Source organism: Haemorhous mexicanus, chromosome 1 (assembly GCF_027477595.1).
Source record: "Haemorhous mexicanus isolate bHaeMex1 chromosome 1, bHaeMex1.pri, whole genome shotgun sequence".
NCBI lineage: Eukaryota > Metazoa > Chordata > Aves > Passeriformes > Fringillidae > Haemorhous > Haemorhous mexicanus.
The window spans coordinates 142,365,511-142,388,324 of NC_082341.1; positions in this window are offsets into that span (position 1 = coordinate 142,365,511).

Consider the following 22,814-nt stretch of genomic DNA (forward strand, 5'->3'; position numbering starts at 1 on the left):
AGATGAAAGTGTAGCACAAAAGTCAAAAAAGCATCACAAAAATCAAAATCTGGACTCATTTGGACTCATTTATTGCCTTTTATTTTTTTCTTTTCCCTGTGTGTTTGGGGGCTCTGATTTAACATGTCCTTGGTATCTAAATTCACTCTGTGAGAGATTTGAAACCTGCTCAAATTTCTACACCTCCTTGTTCTGATGTCTAATCTGTAAGGACTAATATGAGCAATATGATTAATGCAGTGAGCAGTATTTAGTAAAATTGAAATGACTACTAATTAATTAATAAAATGTCCAGTTTGGGCATTTAAGTAAGGGGTAAATCCAAGCTTTTCAGGAGTCTATTTCCTTTATGAATGAAGAAAGAAGCAATTGCTCCATGAAGAAAATCAGAGAATCATAAGGAGTAGGACTAAAATATGCCAGCTTTGAAGACTCCAAAAGATCATGCCAAAATCAGAAAATAATTCCAAAATTATTTTAAGACAAAGCTGTAAAAAACTTATGTAACCAGGGAGCTTTATTTGGAGCAGGATAAATTATGACATTTTGTCTGCCCAGAATTTTATTTTCTAAAATATATACTGGGGGAGGGGGGGGGGGGGGGGGGTAGGGGTGGAGGGGGTGGAGTTGTTTCTTATTGTTCTTATTGTTTGTTCTTTTTAGTGATTTTTTTTCTCTTTGCAGAATTCATGCTGAGTTTCAGATAGAAGGCTCTCAAATACCATGTTTGCTTATCTCCAAAGAGGCTACAAAATGTACAACAGTCTGAATGCTGATTAAGGTGTTCTGTCTGCATGTCTGAGTTAAGCTATGACTTATCTATAACAGCCAAGCTTTGAAAACTTGGATTTTGAATAATTATTATTTTTATAAGAAAAAAAAGAGAAAAAGGAACTGCACTGAGTCTTGTTGATAAAACTATCTACTGTTATTTTTGATGTATTTTATAATCCATGTTGTAGTGTAAAACATACAAACTTTCCCTCTTTCCTTTTGGAAATACTCCTATTTCTTTGAATCTTGCTCCTGGAATGGTGTACTGGCTTTCTGTGTTCTGCAGTGTTTATTCTGTTACCAAAATCTCCAGGCTATCTTATCTCTCCTTCCTATCTCTTGACACCTTTGTTTCTTTTCTTTTTATCTGCAAGGATTTTACAGTTTTTGATGATGGCACTAAGGTTATTTGAGGTTTAGCATATGACTTGGTTTTCAGATTGCATTTTCAAATCTGCTTTTCAATGGTGATCCAATGCTAAGGGAAAGCAAATAAAACTCATTTTGTATCTTATATTTATTTTCATAATAGCAAAATTGCACCAACTGAAATTCTTTTAAAAATGTCTACATTCTCACATCTACTTTTGTTGAAGTGTTTTCTTCTTTTTGATAGGTCTTTTGTAATTTAAACAGTTTATCTTTTCATCATTTTGCTTTGCTCTGTACAGCAGCATTTTTTCCCTTTTCTTTTTTTCTTAGTGCAGGTTGAATTCTTATTTTCCAGTTTTGAGTGAACAGGTTTTTTTATGTATTTCACAGGGCATGAAATATTGGGGAATATTTACAGGGGAATTCCTCAAGGAGCCAGTAAAAACTATACAATCAGTAACAGAACAAATACTATGATGACGTAGATGATGATGATGATGATGATGATGATGATGATTGAAGAGAATGAAAAGAAGACATAGTTCTTTAAAATTAAAATTCCAGTCTTTATGCATAGGTTGATAAGCAAATTAAGCTTTGGTATAGTTTCTTTTTTTCTGGAACAATACTGAATTGAAGAAACATTTTCATTTTAGACAACCAGATGAAAGTTAGGCTTTCAATTTATAAAGTCATACTGAATAGAAATGTAGCATTTAGAATAGCAAATTTCAGAGTCTTAATTATCATAACTGTCTTTTCTGTCATGCAATTAAACATTTTTTATCTCTCGTCTGGGATAGAGTTATGTTTCTTCACAGTACCTGGTATGGGGCTGTGTTCTGGATTTGTGTTGAAAACAGTGTTGATAACACAGGGATGTTTTTCATTATTGCTGAGCAGTGCTTGCACAGAACTAAGGCCTTTTCTGCTTCTCAGCCACCCCACCAGCAAGGGTGCTGGGGATACACAAGAAGCTGGGAGGGGACACTGCCAGGATAACTGGTCTCTGCTGACCCAAGAGATATTCTAGACCATATGGCATTGTGCTCAGCACATAGAACTGGGGAATAAGGAGTGAGGGAGGCTTTAGGAGTGATGGTGTTTGTCTTTCAGGTCACTATTATGCATTCTGGAGCCCTGCTTTCATGAGCCCTACTTTCATGGGCACCTCCTTGTCCATTGTAAGTGGTAAATGAATTCCCTGTTTTGCTTTACTTACACATGCACCTTCTCTATTAAAATGTCTCTATCTCAAATGATGCATTTTCTCACTTTTATTCTTCTGATTCTCTCCCCCATTCCATCAGGGGAACTGAGCTGCCACCTGGATAAAACCACAACAATCTCTTTTTCTGCTAACAGAATTACATGATGCTGCCCACTACACAGTACTGCTGTGATGATACATGGAATATTGTGGAAGGTGAAATACCCCGTTGGTTAGCTGCATCTGAAGGAATGCTTGGCATGGTGGTGTTTAGCCAATGATCAGACTTGATGATCTTACTGGTCTTTTCCAACCTTAATGAGTCCAGGATTCTATTAAGTAAAGTATGTAGAATGGTCTTTTTGGGAATAGGAAAATATAGAAAGGAAGATCATTGGAATTTTCTATAGAATGAATTTTCTGTTTATTTACCAGATTATGGTTCCTTCTCACTGGTGGTTCTTGAATAAATGTATTTTTGTTCTTAAAACTTCAATAACTTTCTAAAACACAACACTAGTATGTTCCTCAATAATTGAATAGTCTTAGGATGCAAAAACCTCTGCAGGGCTGTGTAACTAATTACTTCTGACATACACAAGTAGCAAAATAAAAACTTGAGTCCCTATGTTGCTATATAGGTTTTTTCTGCATATGATCAAGGAGATTAATACTGAATCAATATCCATCTTGTTCATTTACTCAGTTGTTCCAATTAGAAATCTAAAGAATTATATTCTCAAATTTTGAATCTCTGAAACTCTTCACAAAGAAATGAACTTCATTCTTCAAAAAAATAAAAATATAGAGACGTAAGCATAAATTCAGCAGAGAAAAACTCACACTGGTGATAAAATTGTGATCAGAAATACAGTGTTTATATTTCAAGATTTAAGCAATGGGTTTCTATATTGACAGCAATTACTGCCAGCAGTTTTGATCAACAAAAAATACTAAGTAAATAACAAAGTAAATAATCTTGGCATGGCAGGTAAATTGTGTTCATTTTAGAAAAGTACAATCAATCATTATATTGTAGCTCACCAGAAGCTTCCTATCTTCCATTCCCAGCACAGCATGATTTGCTGGTGTTAAACACCAAGAAAATCTATACTGAAAATGGCACTGCTTCTTAACCAATTCACATGGTCTTTGATATTAAATTTATATACATCAATAAGAATAAATATATCAATCAATTTTAATAGATCATCCATCTGAAAAAGAAAAGGAAAAAGATCTTTAATAACAAAGAAAAAAAGTGAAGTGATGAGTCATTTGATAAAGCAGCTAATTTTCTCAAATCTATAATTTTACTGCAGTATATTCTAACAGAGAACTCTTTAAAGATCAGAAAGGGTATCTGTTTCAACAGACTTGAGACACAAGTCTCATATCACTTTTTCAGTGATGTGGCAATCATAATTTTGTATTTCATCCATTGCTACCCATAAACCAACTAAAATATCTCTTAAAGTTACTTGGATTCTCTGTTTTAAATCCTTTCTAAGGAAGTTTATTTATGGTTGCTAAAAACATTGTTTCCTTTTCTGAAGCCTTGTCTTGATTTCCCCAGTGACCAGTGGTAAGAATGTATTTCCCTTCAGCTGTCAGTTTTTCTTAGTGGTGCTTTAAAGAGAGAGGTCTCCTGTATTGATCTTTGTTTTTTGAATTTGTGTGTCTTTTAATTTCTTCTATAAGGTCATTTCCACAGAGCTAAAAATGGACTGAATCATAACTTTCTTTTGAATACGATGGGGTTTGATTTTGCAAATGTTTTACTGCTTTTAGAAGTGCTCATCCAGGATAAGGCTGAAATGTGCAAGTAGAAAGGATCTGCACTGGATTTGGAGTGATTTGCCTCTGGCACTGCAGCAAACTCCCTGAGAAATGAGATGACTGCAGGGGATAAAAGGGAAATAAGTGAATTATAGATGACTATGCTTTGCATCCCCTAATGAAGAACTGATAGAGATATGATGAGTGAAGAATTAAATAGGAGCACTGCTCAGAGGACTTCATGAGACACTCTGGGCAATGCATACTACGAGACTAGAGAACATCAAACTCCCCTCCCCTCTGCCTGCCCTGGAGGATTCCTTTGCTGAAGATTCAGCTTGTTCCAGCTTACATGCAAGGTTTCAGATGAATCCTAGAACTTCTTTAATTAACTAATGCCTCTGTAAACTAGAAAGATTTGTTTTTCCTGCCTCCTTCAAATCTGTTTTTCATGTCTGTCGTTTAGCTTACCTCTCGCTGTATTCTGTAACAAATTTCTCAAGAGGAGCTGAAAGTTATTTAAATCTTCTAACTCAAGTTAGATGATCAGCCTCATTGTTGTGTTCCAGGAAAACAGAAACTGTGAGTGTTTCTTTATAAACTCAACTGTCCCTTGCATCTTTTGCTTAGAAAATAAAGCAAATAAATTGTACTAATACATTGAATGCAGCAGTTTAATTTGTTCTGTTGGTACTACTTCTATGAGAAAGATGTAACTTACATCATAAGCAGACTCTTCTTACTACCCTCAAACAACGAAAATTTTAAAAATCCTTTTAATTTTCAAAGCAAAGCAGATATAAATTGAAATTAAACAAAAGAACTATACGGAAATTTGAAACAGGGTTTGCTAACACATATGTGTGTCTTTTATGCTTGTCCCCAAACTCATCAACTCAGGCTTTAAATGGCAAATACATTTGATCCAGGCCCACAAATATGGGCTTTGCAAGTGACATAGAAATCTATGCTATTTAATAATGGCACAACAGTATTATCCATCCTGTGATGGTAGAAAAATAAAATGATAAATCTTAAGCCAAATGTGCCAGAAAAACTAGCATTTTCAACATCTTCTTATAAAATTCAGTGTAACTTATCCTTCTAATATTTTGGAACTTTGTTAATTTCCATGTACCCCTACTTCAACCTATTCAAAGGCATAAATTCTTCTCATTTACAACTTGAACTGTAATTTAGCTTTTTTTTCCTGTCATTTTAGGAAAAGAAAGTACAATGGTCTCTGTCATCTAATCTATTAATTTTCCTCTTTGTACTGGTACAATGAGATTTCTTGTCTAATACGACACATGAACAAGTTTCAAAGCTGGCCATAAGACCCTTGTTTGCTTTTTTCATGTCTCTCTCTTCTGTATTCATCAGATCAGAGCATTTAACTATGAAAACCCTTCTACTTCTTGAGTCATCTGCTGTGACAGATAACCCAGTCATATAAGATATTTCACCAACAAATTGAAGTTTATTATTAAATTGAAGTTTATCATTAAAGTAATTTTTGCATCCCCTTCATCCATCCTTGCTTCCTTCTGATTTATATCCTTTCACTACATCATTGTCACTGAGATACTTCTGGAATATTTTCACTAATTTTTAATTTCTAGGGTAAAAAATAATCTTAATAATAAATTGATAAAAACAATTTATTTGATAGCAAATTTCTAATATTATTTTTCTGCTACCAGCATTGTCCATTTATTGCTAGTGTTTATTTCACAGATGATTACAGTCCTTCATCTTCCTTCTTCTTTGCCCTTTTTTGCTTGCCAAATTGCTTTTTTTGTCCTTCTCAACCTCCTCTCCTTGTGGCTCTGATGCATACAAATTCATTTTTCAAGATTACATGAATCTGATTAATAACTGATCAGGGCTTTAGGAAACAGAGTTCAGATTAAACCAGCAGGAATCTCCCTCTAACGATGGCTGGTTCACCATAAATTGTCAACAATATCCAGCAGAGGTAAATCTGAATGGCCCAGCCCCTAAAGGTGGGACCAGGAATTTTTTTTTTTTTTAAGCTTGTGAAAGGAACAAAGAATCATTGAAAAAATTATGTTCTCCTTGCTGTCCTTTATTGGATAAAATTATATAAAGTGAAACAGGTAATTTTATGAGGCAGCGGAGTAATGCTAAGCTATTGGTTATGGAAAGTGTTTGGAAATGTTCCACCAAGCTCTTATTAAATCATCAGTAACTGCAAGAGGTAAGCATTCAGTACTTCCTCTCAGTGTTAGGCCAATAACAGTTACCTGTTTGAAGTATTCCTCTGTGCATGAAGGCATAATAATCAAAAGCATTAAGAAAATTTGAAATATTTCATTTTTCTATGATAAAAACTTTTGAATTTGTTAAGATTTTACCACCCATATCTTAATAAGTCTCATTCTTCAAAACTAATTTTCAGAGTAAACCTTACATTGTCTCCTTTTTCCTGTGATTCTGGAGGAGTCTTTTTCAAGCATTCCCCTTCTCTGGGTGGACCATGATAAGGTAATGCATTATCTGAGATAAGTCGATAGATGTCTTACCCTACTTGAGGACTACTAGTGCTCTTCCCTTTTAATACTAATGTTTACTATCTCAAGTGCTGCTGAGTCAGTGAAGTGAATGACTCACTGACTTTTTCTCATTAACTTTTAATTTTGTTTGCCTTGGATGCATCTACTTGAATGTATTTAGTAAATGAAAACCAAACAAACTCCTGAGATGCAGAGTAATTTATATGTCAGAAATGTCAGCTGACTGAACAGTTTCTGATCAAATGGAAGACAGGACAGTGCCATAATCCTTAGTGCACCCATGTGGCATTTACTGGCATCAACCTGAATGGCACTTCAGTATGAAAAGTTGAATTAAGAGCTATTACTTAGCCCAAGTAATGTTAAAGTATAGAGTCCTCTGTTGGAAGTTTGAAATATCAAGGGGAAAGAGCAATCAACTGACTCCACAAAGGGCTGAACCTTTTAACAATAAGGGAAGGTTTGATGTGGATTCTTTACCTAGTTCCACTGCTGCCATTTCAGTTGCCCTGCTCCAGTTGTTTCCACTGATACAATTATCCCTGGGGAAAGATTAGGGGGAAAAAATGCTTTTTGTTTCACTTTTTTCTTTCACTCCAAATTATTTTTATGCAGATCAAATCCTTCACCTGGCACTTCTGGAGCCCCCCAAAGTTCTTACCAATGCAGCTGGTTCTACAAAGGGAAGGCCATGTGCAGGATTTGGAGGCTCCTTGCCGCTTGAAATACAGCCAGGAGAAATCCATGTCAAGTCACAGCCTTTTCTATAACCAAGGTAGGGAAAGTAGCTTTAAATAATAAATAAAACAAAATTTAAAAATAATATTCTGAGTTACTCAAATTAGCCCACTAGCTTTGAAAAATGAAATTGCACAAAAGATGTACAGGGGAAAAAAAAAATCAATTTTTACGCATTTTATGCATTGATCCTTTAACATGTTCATCAAGTTAAAGAAAAAAAATCTTAAAATCTGTATAAATTAATCTTTTGTTTTACTGTTGAAGTGACAAAGGCTCCTGAAAATAAAACTCTTAGAAAGTTCTTGTGATTTAATTGCTCTAAAACATGAACTTAGGAACTTGACTTTAATAATATTTTTTTGAAAATTATGACTTCTGCATTAAAAATTTGCATTATCATTTGTTATCATTTGTTGATTTAGTCCTCTTTTCTAACTTTTCAATGTTGTTCTTTTACAGTATAAATGATAGAAGGATATGGTACCCTCTGGAGAAGTCTGGACATACAAGCTCTGACTGCAATAAAAATTAGAAGGACGATTTTCCATATGCTTTTGATTTTGGAAGATTGCAAGCCATAATATACATCAATAAAATTTGATGCAATTTTTCTTTTAAAACTAGAATCCCAGAATTCTAAGTTTATTTTGTACCTTTGTCACAACAGTTTGCTTAACAAAATAAAAATTGTTAAACTACAATTCAACCTGACAGAAAAAAAAGTCAGACTAAAGTGCTTAGTGATATAGAGCAGATCCACATCTTTATTTTACATAACATAATTTTGAATTTAAAATGTGCTAAAAGTTGTTAAAGTTGTATTGTAAATGTTCAAATACCCAAAATATAATTGGAGATAAATTAAACATTTTTTTATGCAATAAACAATCAGTTCTTTATTTGAGTGCCAGTTTATTTTCAAGAGGCATCTTACTTCTAACTTGTAATCATATGGAAAAAATATTCCCATCACCTGGTTGCCTCTTAATGCACCATTCAATTAGAAGGTATTCACAAAATACCTGCCTAGAAGATGTGTACATGGTTTATGAAGTGACTAATAAAAAACAGTAACATCCTAAGCTTTTAAAATATATAATGTTAATATTGACTATCATATATGTAGTATATTAATATAATATTGACTGTCATTTGTGATATAAACCAATCTACACTTTGAGAGAAAAAGAATGTTTTAATTTGGAACTGGATTTCACTTGATCTGACATTAAATGACAGGTGAAAAACACTAATGGGAGAAGTAAATCTTTAATGTCATACATATACATATACATATACATATACATATACTTATACATCTATACATCTATACATATATACATCTATACATATATGCATACACTAGTTGGGATATAGTCTGCAAAAAGTTTTGATGTTAGGTATCAAACCATTTTTTCTCTTGCCAGTTTTACTGAATGCCATGAAATAATATTATGAATAGTCCAAATTTTGCTGCAAAATGAAATTATGCTGTTCCAAGTAAAAGCCTTGACGTCTCCCTGTAAAACTCCTTCATCTCCTATATCTTTAACCTTTTAGCCAAAGATCTGCATTTCACCAGTATTTTTATTATAATATATTAAAGAAAAAAAATGTGAGAGTAGAATGTGTCCAAGCTGAGAAGTTTTTCTTTTACAGTTTTTGAGTTCCTTATAACCACTTGATATCTTCGTGTTTTTACAAGCTGGAGGAGTGGATCCACGTAAACCATGAAGCTCAACAAGGCCAAGTCCAAGGTGCTGCACCTGGGTCAGGGCAGCTCCAGGTGTCAATACAGATGGAGAGCAGCCCTGCCCAGCAGGACTTGGGGGGGCTGCTGGGTGAGAAGCTGGACACGAGCTGGCAATGTGCACTCACAGGCCAGAAAGCCAAAGGTGCCCTGGGCTGCATCCAAAGCGGAGTGGGCAGCAGCTCTAGGGAGAGAGTTCTGCCCCTTCCACTCTGCTGGGCTGAGACCCCACCTGGAATGCTGCATCCAGCTCTTGACTCGTCAGTACCGGAAAGAATGGACCTGTTGGAATGGGTCCAGAGCAGGCCCATGGAGAGGATTCTGATCAGTTCTACTGTGAGGAAGGGTTGAGACAGCTGGGGCTGCTCAGCCTTGAGGGAAGGGAAGGTTTCGGGAAGGTTTTGGGAAGGTTTCGGGAAGGTTTCGGGAAGGTTTTGGGAAGGTTTCGGGAAGGTTTCGGGAAGGTTTCGGGAAGGGAAGGTTTCGGGAAGGGAAGGGAAGGGAAGGGAAGGGAAGGGAAGGGAAGGGAAGGGAAGGGAAGGGAAGGGAAGGGAAGGGAAGGGAAGGGAAGGGAAGGGAAGGGAAGGGAAGGGAAGGGAAGGGAAGGGAAGGGAAGGTTTCGGGAAGGGAAGGTTTCGGGAAGGGAAGGTTTCGGGAAGGGAAGGGAAGGGAAGGGAAGGGAAGGGAAGGGAAGGGAAGGGAAGGGAAGGGAAGGGAAGGGAAGGGAAGGGAAGGGAAGGGAAGGGAAGGGAAGGGAAGGGAAGGGAAGGGAAGGGAAGGGAAGGGAAGGGAAGGGAAGGGAAGGGAAGGGAAGGGAAGGGAAGGGAAGGGAAGGGAAGGGAAGGGAAGGGAAGGGAAGGGAAGGGAAGGGAAGGGAAGGGAAGGGAAGGGAAGGGAAGGGAAGGGAAGGGAAGGGAAGGGAATCATATTTTTTTCTGTTCAGTACTTAAAGAGCAGTTATAAGAAAGATGAGGACAGAGTTTTTAGTAGGGCCTGCTGCCATATAACAGGGGATAATGGTTTTCAGCTGAAAGAGGGTAAATTCAGATTAGATGGAAGCAGAAATTTTTTATCATGAGCACAATAAAACACCAGAAGATTTTCCCCAGGGAAGTGGCAGATGGCCATCCTTGGAAACATTCAATATCAGGGTAGGTGGGGCTCTGAGCAATCTGATCTAGTGGGAGATGTTCCTTGTTGTTTCAGGGGGCATTGGATTAAATGGCCATCAAAGGTCTTTTCCAGCTCAAATGCTCTATGATTCAAACTACTCAAGATCCAAAGACTTGTCCTTTTGGGATCTCTAGAGTACTCTGCCACAGAGCAAACCTAAGAAATTGAGACTATGAAATCGGAGCTAATTTAATGGCTCTAGTGAGGTACCTTCAGTCAGGGTGAAAGTCTTTTAGCTGTTTTTGGAAGGAAATTATTCAATGACTTAATTTCACTGTTGAAAAAGATTTGATAATTTTTTAGATGTGATATGCTTGAAGGCTCAGGTAGTGCCCCCATTTTCAAAGACTCTGCTAACATCTTGTCATTTTCTGCATTTAATTTTAATTCTAGAGTTCTAAAAAAACACCTACTTGCTGTGAATATCTATTTGTTACAGAATTTTTAAAAAAAATATTTTAAAAAGAGGTGTAATAATAGCAGAAAACTCAGCTAGAGCTAGATTGAGTTAGGTAGTATTCAACCTAGTTGTTGCCATGAAACAAGCAAGTTGTACCTCTAGGCAGGCAAGGATGAATTGGGCAATTTTTCCTCCTGAGGCCCTGAAGAGTTAGTCTGTGTGGACAGCAATACTATATTTTCAGGACTACATTAGCTCTGAATAGTTTACAACTCATCTACCTGAGCAAATAGTAGGTATTTTATGCAGAAGAATCTAAGACAGTCTGGTAGAAATAAAGATTTCCTGATTTTTAGTCAGGATTACTCTAGGTGTTTTCAGCCCAATCAAATTACAATGAACCCACTAGTCCTTTGTGGATGCACATACAATATTGTCAGCTGCAGTGCAGGGAAGGAAGGTCAAACACTTGATTTAATATGGTCTGCTATGGTTCTAGGAATATCAAGTAGTTATTAGCAACAAATTTTGCATAAGATCCTGGTCCTAGCACAAGCCACGCACACATGGAAAGAGCAGCTGGAGAACCTTGCATCCATGGGGAAAGAGAGGTGCTTTAAGTGACTCCCTGCTCTGTGGCTTCAGTGCTGGTCCTGCTGGCAGTGAAAGTGTTCTGAACATATCAGTGGTGCCCTCAGGTGCCTGCTGCAGGCCTGTGAGCATGGATACAAACAAATTGCCACCAAACACCCCTCTCTGACACACCAGCTGTATAATGTAGATATACCCATTCATGCCTCTGGATTTTGTGTTTGGCCGTTACTCCATCAGAATGAAATGGTTTCTGCTTTCTTAGATCCTCATGCTGTGAAAAAAATGGCATTTTCAGTAAAGCTTTTTCTCCATAAAAGGATCAATATTGGGTCCAATACTATTCAAAATACTTGTAAAATATCTGGATTACAGGATGCTATGCCTCCTAAAAAAGACTGCAGGCACATCAGATTGCGAGGAGAGGCAGATACACTGCAAAGACAAGAACTGCATGGAGACACTGCAATGGGCTGGAAGATTGGGATAGAAATAATTTTAGGAGGTTTAACAATGGTATATGGAAAGTACTGCACAGGAGAATAGTCCCCAAAGGAAATACTGGTTGAGGTATGGTTCTACTGAAATGCCTCTATGGACAGTAAAATGAACATTGATTAGCAGTGTAGAAGGGCAGCAAGGAAGGCAAACCTGTGCCACATCTGTAAGACAAAATCCAACAGATAAAGGTGTGTGGTTAGTCCACTCTACTTGCAACATCGTAGGCAACACCTGGAAGAATGTGTCTAGCTGTGGCTTCCCCCAGCTCAAATGAGAGGAAAAACTGTAAAATTGGAAAGGACCCACTGAGGCCCCACCACTCTGATGATTAAAGGACTGAAGAACTTGATGCATGAAAATGTTGAAGAAAATGTCTTCATTCCTTATGAGAGGAGGTTGCTGATGGACATGCATGAGTCTAATCATTGCTTTCCAACACCTAGAACATCATTGCTGTAAAGATGGGGATATTTCCTTCATGAATGGAGGCAAGAGTTTATTTGGGGGAAATTTCATTTGGATATAAGAAACATAATCATGTCTGTGGGAATAACAAAATACTGCAATAAGTTGCCCAGAGGAGTGGTTCCATTTCTTTGCTGGAAATATTCAAGACAGTTTTGACAGAGCTATGAATAGTCTAATTTAATGGCTCCTTTCAACAGAGAGGTGAACATCTGATCCCAAAGCTCCTTTCTAACCTGGACTTTTCTATGATTATGTCATTTTTCTATGAAATTCCTTGTATATATATTCCAGTTGAAGGTGATTTGAAATGCAGGGTCTAAAGGAACATTGGTATTAGAGTTGTATGACTGCAAGAAGCTTTAAAGATTCAAAGAAAGAAGTCTGACAGAAGGGATAAAAAAAAGATAGCCCCTTCAAAGAAGCCATCTAGAACTGCTACATCCCAAGTCTACAGAGGTTAATAAGAGTCTTTTTCTGTGGTTACAATGGGCTTTGGTTTTCTCCTTAAGTGTTCTGGTTCTGGCTTATTATATTCTTTTTCTTTTTTTCCCCCCTCCATACTTTTTTTTTTCCCTTGTGGATGTCTAAAAATGCTTAAGAATGTCTAACATTGTCCATATTCTGTCTGCACATTTGACTGGAATTTTTTTCATTTCGTACTTCATTTGCACTTGCTATTCTGATTCCAGGAAAAAAGGGTGTTAATCTTTACCACTCTGAAAAAACAACAACAACAAAAAAAAAAAGTCATGTATTGTTACAGAATTGAGGAGCATTAGCTGTGTGCTTTAATAACAGAACATATGTTATATAAAAGATTACTTCTATCCTAATTTTAATGAATAAATGTCATAATTTTAAAATCATATCTGAAAAAACAGAGAACATGTCAATATAAGTATGCGTAATAATATATTATCAAGTGTGATTGATTCTAATTTAATTGGCACTCATAAAAATTTCCACAAGCCAAAGGACTTGCATTTGTAAGGAGGTCTGTGTTAAAAGAAATTGATAGAGGGAAGAGAAATTCTTTTAAAACATAGCTTTAAAGACCAACAAAAGGCTCTTCCTGTTCGGTGAGCTGTCTGTGAATGTAAGGATTGCTTGAATCTCTGTCTAGCATGTTAATCAAAAGACCATCTTCAGGAATAATAAGATACTCTTTTTAGCATGTACAGCAGATTATCCTTTCAACAGTTCAGTGCTCTCTATCATCAATGCACCATTTACTAAGGAGATATGAAATTTGAGCTGTATGTTTAGGGGATCTGGGTATGTAACTTCTAAATATGCAGAAGACCCAAAAATCAACAGGCTGGGATCCATTTAATAACTTTTTACTTGCCACAAATCTAGTGACAAATGCCTATCTAGACTTCATTGGTATTTAGTAGCAAGAGACTAGCACATCTAACCTTTCTGCAATGTATATCCTGGACAGGTGTCTCAACTAACCACAGAGGCATCCTAAGTTCCTAAGACTTTAAAAGGCTAATATTAGTTGCAATCAATTATGTTCTAAATCTAAACTGGATGTGTAAAATGTACAAAAAAAAGGGAAACAGTAGAAACAAATGGTTTTGGGCCTTATACAAAGTGACTAAAGAAAATAAGAATACTTTCATTGACTTCAAATTAATTAAAGGTATCTATTAAATATACCCACTTACAGAAAGGTGATGATATGGTGCTAGAGGTTGAATATTTTCGTTTAGAATAGAATTTCAATAGTAGAAGAGAGTAGGGTGTTCATTTCCTCTTGCTCATTCTGTTGATTTTTGTAGGAAAAAGAAATCAATCTTCTGGTATAAAAGTTATTGCATTTTTTTATTTCTTTAAAATACAAAATGAAAAATCATAATGTGGAGATTTGATAATTTTCCATAGGACTGATTTCCTTAGTAAAAGGTCTGTACTTCTTGTAGCTAATATAGAATCAGCCTGTAGTCCAGAAGATATACAAGTATTTGAATAAAGACATAAAAATGCATCAATGCACACCCATAGAAAATCAAGTTAAAATGTGCAGATTTGAACATTTGGTGGGTGGTTTCCTTTCACACATGACAAAAATACTGAAATTATATTACATTTAAATACATCAATCTATATTAAATTTGAATGACAGATGCTAGAAGACCTTTAATCCCTATGTTAATTATATTTTGCATTCATAAGATATAAATTTTAAAAGAGATTCGATATCAAGTCCATTTACTGTTTGAGAATAATTTGTAATAATTGTACAATAATTTGTAATGAGGTGACATTGAGGAATTTATTTCTATTTTAGAGGATACTATACTGAACAAGAACAATGTTATTCTCCTATTAATTCTTTCTGTGACACACAGAGAAAAGATTGAGAAAAACAACAGTAAAATCAGATTAACTGAGTAAGTCTAGCCTGCTTCCTATTAAATTTATGTCTGACACCTGTTGTGTGACCACAAGACTTTCATGAAGTAAGAAAAAGAGCAGATTTTAAAAACTGCAATTGTTTTTTGCTTTTTATTTACAGGATACACCAGGGTAAAAATGAAGGAAAAATGTTGTTGATTAATATTCCACTGGCAGCTGGGTCCCTCCAAAATTCCCCAGCCTGTTATGTCATTTCTGGAAGACTCCATTTCATGACTTGGTTGTTCTGCTTGTCCTGTAGTAATGCATGGAAACTCAGTGGGCCAGCTCCCAGGCATAGATGCTTCAACTATCAATAGACTGAAATATGCAAATTTAAAAATATTCAGAATTTAAAATATTTTTCAATAAAATATTTGCGGTATATTTTACTGCATCCATTTTATGTTGGAAATGGCATTTCCCTTTTTTACTTCAAATGGATGGGATAATTTTCTTTCTGATTAGTTTTTATTTATATATGCATGATTTGGCCAGTGTCTTAAAACTTTCTTTACTCTATTTATTGTTTTTCTCACTGAATTTCAAAAGCCTTTACATCTGTGCATTAGAAACTTCCTGTAAAGATCACAGAATCACAGAATGAGTCAGGTTGGAAGGGAGCACAGTGGGTCATCTGGTCCAGCTTTCCTGCACAAGCAGGCTCATTCCAGATCACACTGCCCAGGATTGTGTCTGAATGGCTCTTGATTAACTCCAGTGAAGGAGTTCCACGAACTCTCTGGGCAAATACAATTTCTTATTGCAAAGATTTGAGTACCTTAGAGTCAGTTTTTTAGCTCTTGAAGTATTCCTAGAAAACCCCCAATGCACAATATGTATTTTAATTTCTCTAGTTACTGTTTTCCAGCTCTTTTCTTTGGCAAAGAAAGTTCTTTCTAATGTAAAGGAAGACTGACAGTAGTTTCTACCTGAGCTATCGCTCAGCTACTTGCAGCATTGTTCCTTTTCTCATTTTTCTTTGCAATGATAGAACCTTTCTGGAGAGGTATCTGACCTCTAAACTTATCAGAGTACCAGATGTAAGGTGCTATTAGTGTTCACTGGGACGGAAAACAGGACACCTATGCATCAATTAATGTTGTAAAAATATACATAGTGACAAATCTATAAGCATCTTTATGAATTTATAGATAAGGCAGTTGTGCAGTCTCTGCAAGGTGGGCTTGCAAGGTACACAGACTTAAAAAAAAGGTAAGTGAAAATATAAAGTGGGTAGCAACGCCTTCTAACTAAATAAACTCATCATTAAACCTTTAGAGATCCAAGATGCATATGATTTCAATTTCTGCTTTTCTGAATTCAGAAAAAAATTTGTAGTCATGCCTTAAAGATCAGCACCAGTAGCCCTCATGATTAGCATAGCTCGCATTGCAGATCACATCCTAAAGGGAATAGTTAATTTTTCTGGCGTGAAGCAGGGGTAATTAAGCAACATGCAAAAGAGAATCCTTATGTTTTCTTCCATCCAATCTCTCACATATTATTCTGAAGGGATTTTTTTAATATAAAATATTCCTTCAAGGAATAACTGACTCAGATAGATCATGTGTTTCTGTGTTCTCATAATGATTTCTGCTGTTTTTAAAGCAATAATATACCTAAGCCACAAAGTCTGGTCCTGAATTTAGAGTCCGTTCAGATTTACGTTTGTAATTTAGTTGTGAAAACTGAATCAGGATCCTGCTTCAACTTCAAGCTGAGTAAATTAAGATCAAGTGAACAGATTTAGATGCAGTAAAGAATTCTACACCCCAAATTAATCTGAATATTATTCTTTTATACATAGATATGCACCCTCTTCATGAAAATTGCAGCTTAAAAATATATGTATGAGACCGTGCCAAAAGTAAATGCCTTCACCCTGGCCAGAATTTGGAAATATATTCAAATGTTTTGGTAATTTAATCCTTGTCCTTTGTTCAATGCTAGTGAGCACATTGTGATTTTTTTTCTGAAGCCTCTATAAAAAAAAGTAGATTTTCTTTTCACAGAATAATAGCAAACAGGATTTTATAAATATGAAATGTTACAGATTTGGGTTCTGTGGATTGGGTATGACCAATTGTAGACACATTATAGCAATTTCCTAATTTGACTATATAAGGTACAGATATTTGAGTGTACAAGATTGTGAGTTAACCAAATATCTGTTCTCAAGTTTTAAAGAACAACTATTCCCTTTGGTGGGTCCACTGAAAAAATGACCAAGAGGGTTTTTTTTGCTGAATTAATTTAGCAAAAACATAGATGCACAGAGCTTCAGAGAGAAAGAAACCCCTGTCTTCTCTTTATGTGACAGGAGCATAAAATAGGGCTATCAAGAGGGCTTCATTTATGCAAGTTTTTAACCAAGAATTCCTCTCATTTTTAAAAGCACTAACACCTTTTGCAAGCTTGAATTTTTTCATGCAGGCAGCCTGTCATGGGAAAAAAAGTGGATTGGAAAGGGCTGTTAGAGATAACCTTGATAGCAATAATATGGCTAATGTATCACAGAAATTTGAGATCTGGGTGCTTAGATAGGTCAGTGAAATTAAGCAAACTCTCATTTTATCTTTTCTTTCAAGCATTACCTGAAATTGAAATTATAACATGCTGAAGACAGAGAATGATGATGGCACTCTCAAGAGACCTGAAAGAAGTTGGCTGAATATATTTCTCATTTGGGAACTAAACACCAAACTGTGATATGAGAACAATTTTCTGGATGGAAGAGAGGTAAATGGTCTGGTACTGGATAGTTTCTCTACTAGATAAAGCTGCTGGGGAGCCAAGGTAACAGTTTCCTGATCATCGCCCCCTCCAAGACTACAACTGTTTTATTATGGATCCACATGCAATAACAATGTGCTTTATTTTCTAATAATAATTTTTTTCCGTGTTTCATAAACATAATCAGAATTTACTTAACTCAATTTTAACGACAGAATTAAGAATCTGTGGAAATATCCCCAAAGACTAACTGTAGCCCAGTGATTTTAATCTTCCTCTAATTCCTTTGTCATTAGGCTTTTATCTCAAGGGAGAGTACACTTCTGTGGATACCAGGAATATGTAGTTAATGATTTGAAAAAATTCTGTCTGGGTATCAAGTTAACAATATTAGTCCTAAGAAGAAAATCAACTGATTTGAACTTAATTTTTTATTTCACTGACCACTTAATCAAAGCTGTGAAGTAATATTGTAGGATAATAATTTAGAAGGAATAAAAATAAGTCATTTTATAATTGCTAAAAGTTTTAATTTTATTTTCCCAGTTGTCCAAAATCATAAATTGTCACTGGAAAAACATCCTCCAAAAAACTGGAGAAGTTTATCAAGGGTGTGTTTATCGTATGACACTCTCATTTTGTCACAGTTTCTATAATTTATTTTTTTTTAAGTCTTGCCTTCTTTTGCTTCTTGCTTCCCCCGTTCCTATATTCTAAGGCAAATGAAATAAAGGAAAACATGGCTTTGGAGCACATTTTTGGGAGTCAATTTGACAGACTTTACATGCACACTTAGTCAACATTCTCAGTTTCATTGCCTCCCAGCAACTTTTCACCTTTCATTTTTAGATTTTCTTCCAGAACTATTCACTTGGAATTTACTTATTAAAAAAAACAAAAAAGAACCAAACAAAACCTAACAACAAAAAACCCCTCCATGAAAATATCAACCTTGCCAGTGGAAACACTGAGGAATACTTTTTTGGTATAGGAATGACAGAATAAAAATGACCTCTAATTCATTCTGATATCAATGTTACTTGTTACAGTAAGAGACATAATGGGTGAGGTTTTATCAGACTATAAAAGAGGTAATGTTGAATTACTGACTTATTAAATCTACTCTGGCATTCTGACTCCATAAGCAGCTGCCTGTACTTGATGCTTCAAATAACAGCAAAAGCCACCATAAAGCACTTGTCCATTGTTTAATGTCATAATGAGAGAAGAAAAGTTCTTTCCTGACTCCCACAGATTATCAGTTTATGCCCTGAAGCATACAATTTTATTGTAATTATGTTAGCTTGCGGAGTTGTAACTGTTATTAATGATCATAAAGTTGTAGCTTTACCATGTAAATGTATTGGAGAACGAAATAGGACAATGTAAAGGGTAACTAACCTTGACATCAGTATAAGCTGTGGGAGGCCAGCAAACAGGTCATTTACTGAAGTGTTGAAAATACAGTTTTGGTTCTAAGAAGTGCATATCTAATGCAGAGAAGAGAAAAGATTCCACATTCTTTAGAGTCATTATGGTTTTACAGACTGTGAGTAGGTCATCTAAAGGTATACACAGAAAATGTGCAATGGCTGACATAGTTTCTAATTGCCAGAAGATTTAAGTAATAGCAATCAGAATGAAATGGGATGAACTGACAGAATATTCTATTTGGGAAAAAACCCTCTTCAAGTTGTAGGGGATTTGTTTTGGTTTTGGTTTGGTTGTGGCTTTTTTGTTCATTCACAATCTTCTTTCTGCCATTGTGTTTGCTTTAGTTCTGGTTTTGGATCACTAAGAGAAAAACAGTACTCTATGGCTTCTAAAGATCTTTTTGAATGAAAACTGGGTATCAATATGCAGAAAACATTAGAAATTAAAAGCTGAAAATTATATTGGAGACTATGCAGAAAGGAACTTTGAAATAGCTGAGAAAAGGCAAAATGGAAATATAACTCCAAAAATGACAAAAAAAAAAAAATCATGGGATGAATTGAGGTTTTTCATTCTAATGGAAAAATTTTGGAGCCTAATCTGGACATGTCTAAATGTCTACTGAAACTTACATAAATATATTGTCACCAGCAAAACATTTTATACTGAAGCTACATCCTGAAAGGATTAAAAGAATAAAGAAGTTTAAACTTTTTTTTTCCTCATTATTTATATTCAGATTTCCCAGCATGGTTCATTATTCTTATTTTCCATCCATTTCAATATGCAAATGTTGCAAAGACTAAGCATATTATACAATTTAAGAATTAAAGATTTTACATATAACATTTTGGAAAAAGCCAACAACTGTTGATTTTTAATAGGTGGAAATGTATGATGCTCTATGTCTTTCCATTCCAAGTCATGTTAGCACAGTTACACTTTTCCTGCAGTGTAATTGTGACTAAGTGAATAAAATGTCAGTTGGGATAATGAAATAAGAGTAGCAAGATGGTGCCGAAAATTAACTGCCAAACTAGCAGCTACATTAGCATGCTAATGTTTGTTTCAGTCTTTGACTTAACAGGTTTGAAAAATAGCAAAGAAAAACACTTCTGTACTCTTTGCTCCTGGGTGGACCCTTCAGGAGGAGTCTAGCAGTGCTTGTTTGGAGCAGACATTTAGGATTGAGGTAGCAAATTTCTGAATATATGTTATTCCAAGAATGTTTGACATTTTGCCTGGGAAGCTGTTCTCTAGTCCTGAAAGAAGAACAGGCATGTTTTTGTACCAAGGAAACAGAACCATCTTGTTTCATCTCTGGGGATGCATGAGACTAACAGAAAGCAAGTAATGAAAAATCCTTTTTCACAAAGTGCCCAGTAATTGCATGTATGACACTGTAACTACATATGACATATTTTGGCTTTTTTAAACAGTGTGTGTTACTACTGCTAAATCTTAGTGGAACAAGAATTTATTTTGGCGAGATATATGCACGGTGTTTCATCCATCGCTCGTATCAGTACATGGTCATAAACTAAATAGATTTCAATTCTACAAGATTCCTAAGTACACATTATTGTACTATTATACTATAGTGTTATACTATATATGTTGTTATATAAATTATATATATACTGGCCTCTCTTGTTGTCAGAGAAAATTATTAATATATTTGGAATAAGAATACATGTGACCAGATTACATAAAGACTGTAAAAGTCACATCTGACCTTGCTTGGACTTCTCCCACCCCAAAACCAGGGTTTTTCAAAGTTCAGGAGGCTCTTAGGCTATTTTTGAAAATTACTTTTTACTGACATAAAATTGCATCATACCCTAATATGGAACCTTTACATGACATTGTGGGCAGAGCTATCTGTAAGCTCTCTAGAAGACTACAGAAGGCTCCAGCAGAAAATAGATGATTCACAGGATACTTGAGAAACTCATCTGCAGATTGATTACTCCTGCCTCTTATTGCACTGCTGCCTGTGCAACCATTGCCATCAAATGGGACTGTAGCTTAGTATTTGCTCCACGGTTTTGCTGATTGTGTTTGTCTGGTAAGGTGTTGTGGTCTAGGAGTGATACTCCCCAGGTTAGTACTCCCACAGACACTTCCTGAAGATACACTACTCATTTGGTCCCCCCACTGCCTTCCCTCCTGAGGTGGGTGGAGAGGAGAATTGGGGCACAAAAAGGAAAGATCACAAATTGAGATAAGAACATTTTCCTGGAAACAGCAACGAGAGAAAACTGAATAGCAACAGCAATGATATTATTGGCTCAGAATACAAGGAAAAAAAAAATGTTATTGCCCACTGTAAAAGGCCTTGACAATAGGCAATACCCCAACACTCACTCCAGCTTGAAAGCAGCATTACCCAACTGTTCCTTCCAGCTTGAAACCAGGGCCACCAGGCTGCCTCTCCCTCTACCACTCTCACTCAACCAGAAAGAACCCCTTTTCCTCATAAGAGACTCCCTTCCCCTGCCCTTAGCAATGACATGAGGTGGTGAAGAATCACCTCTGGGTCCTGGTGCCCCCTCCTAGCTACTGAAAAATTAACCCTGTCCTGGCTGGAACCACACACTAAACCACCTTCCTTTACAGCCTGGCAGTTTAATATGAATGCAAAGGCTTCTCCAACTTTATAACATTCCTTTGCAGAAGATAGCAAAGATAAAGCAAATAAGGGAGAAAATGAAGAAGCATTTATATCGTTTTCCATTGCTATCACTCTGTCCATATTAATTCTACTCAGCATCTTGATTTTTTTTTTCCTTTTTTTTTCTTTCAAGAAGAGAAATGTTATCTTACATTTCATTTTGGTTCAGTTTTTCCTGCTCTTCCCCTGGAAATGTTTTACTACCAAATATACCACATTTTCCAAGGGAAAATCAAAAAATGTGAGAGCCTTTGCAGGTAATCTCTGCCCATCATGCTTTCCTTCATTCTCAGTTACCAAGGTGCATAAAAAATTTTAAGTATTATAAAATTTGAATGTCTATGTAAATTGCAGCATAATTTAAATATTTTTTATGTTCTTTGGTCTCTGTATGTATATATACATGTTCTACACATCAGAGAAGAGTAAATTTATCAAAAAAGAATTTAATAAGCATTGACATTTGCAATGCATCAATACCCTAAGCTACTGAGTCACATGACACCTTTCTACTGAGATGTTGAAATAATACAAAAGTGTTATAGAATACAGTAAGAAATCTCAGCTCTCATCAGAAAAATAAATCTGCTGCCAAAGTTGAAACATTTTTGTGTTAAGTCCTTCTGTAAAGGTTCTTGCATAAGTTTGTCATATAAACATAATAAATGTGTGCCTAATAACCATTTCAGTTTGAAATTTAAGAAAATTTTCAGCAGGGGTCTCATGAGCCCTGTTAGATTTACATTACTAGCGGATTTTCCAAAGTGTGTTAAAAGATTTTTAGAAACAAGTCAAAACCATTTATCTCTCTGCAGATATCCAACACAGTCAACCAAATACAATAGAAATACATAAAGAGAGAAAGGGATATGTTCATGTATCTGACAGCAACTGAAGTAATGTATGCAATCAGGATTTTCACTGGGAGTTGTAAGCAACAGATCATGTCAAAAGGAATAGTTGTGCCTGCAAATGTTCTTTGAGGTTACATTATAAAGAGGGTTCAGGATCAAACAAACAAACAAACAAACAAAAAGGTTTTCTATTGTTTCACAGAATTTTCAACTCTACATTCAATTACTTTTCAGATACGTCACCTCAGGTATTTCATGTAACTTTAGTCTGTATTTAATTCTAACACAATAGTGAAGGGAAGAAAATCTTTGGAAATTTGGGTTGACTGGAAAAGGACAAGATCTATAGCTAGTATTCATTTGTGCCAGTGCAAACATTATCTATGCTACTTAGAATTCATAGCGTTTAGATATGGA